This window comes from Ochotona curzoniae, unplaced genomic scaffold (assembly GCF_017591425.1).
Source record: "Ochotona curzoniae isolate NIBS_2020 unplaced genomic scaffold, NIBS_Ocur_1.0 contig_2692, whole genome shotgun sequence".
NCBI lineage: Eukaryota > Metazoa > Chordata > Mammalia > Lagomorpha > Ochotonidae > Ochotona > Ochotona curzoniae.
In genome coordinates, this window is record NW_024465556.1 from 13723546 (window position 1) to 13724654 (window position 1109).

Here is a 1109-nt window from a genome sequence, read left to right on the forward strand (position 1 = left end):
CTAGCTCTTCCACATGTAATGCAGACGCGGAAGGGCCAAAAAAAAAAAAAGTTCAGGGACTTGAAGCTCAGGCAGGTGACGATTTTCGTAGAAAGGGGTCTCTGAGACGCGAAGGTAGCCCCGCTTCAGCGTCGCCGGCATCTCCCCGCGTCGGCGCCGCGCTCTCCGCCCGCGGCCTCGGGGACGCGGGGCCGCTGCAGGCTCCGCCCCCCGGCGAGCCGGGCGCGCGCAGGGGCTGCAACACTACAGTGCCTCCGCGTCGGCTGCTTCCGCGCAGCAGCGATGGCCGAGTGGTTAAGGCGTTGGACTTGAAATCCAATGGGGTCTCCCCGCGCAGGTTCGAACCCTGCTCGCTGCGGAAGCGGTTGCTTTTTACTTTTTAACCGTTTTGTAAAACCAGAGAGTGTTCTCATGGAAAATCTCACCCCTCTTGTGGAGGTAGTCTAAAGCGGCCGCCTAAGCAGCACGCCTAAGGAATACTTAACAAACGCAAAGAAAGCCAGTTCTTCCGCCGCGAACGCACACTGTTTTCATTAGGCCTCCTCGCTGTGACTGAAAAGGCAGTGTCGTGCCTTAGAACCTTCGTTTTCAACGAGAAGCGCCAGCTGCAATAGATACAAAATGAATTGTGAATGCTGGCAGAAGTTGTCAGGCCACTTACGCAAGATACTGCCTCACTAAAATTAAGCGTAAAGGTATGTTGCCTTCCTTCCATTGGAGAATCACCTCCAACAGTTCCACCACATGAAAGACTTGCACAGTGGTGTCCTGTTAGGTAAATTCCATGGTGGAACAGTACACGTGTAGCCATTTAGATGATGTTCATGATTTACAAGTCTTTCCTGGTTGATTTGTTAAATGCAGAAAGTGGGACAAATTAGGAAACAGTCTAGATCGTGAACACAGGGTTGTCAGACGGTTCTTTTACAGCCCCACGAATGTGGAGAAGTGGGGAGAGGGCAGGGGATAGAGAAAGAATGAAGGCCAGATATCAATACAGATGGCACTGTCACCGAGAGTACAGAATTTAGGCAAAGGGGGAGCCCAGAAACCAGGGCTGAGAATCTGCAACGACTTGCTGGTCGGTGTGTTTCGCGGGGTGTCGGTGC

General features: G+C 52.9%; 1 non-coding gene across 1 annotated transcript; it reads left to right on the top strand.

The window, feature by feature from the left end:
• The first annotated feature begins 276 nt into the window (after nucleotides 1-276).
• TRNAS-UGA lies at nucleotides 277-358 on the top strand. The gene has a single exon. It is a non-coding gene; the product is annotated as a tRNA-Ser (tRNA).
• The last annotated feature ends 751 nt before the right edge of the window (nucleotides 359-1109 follow it).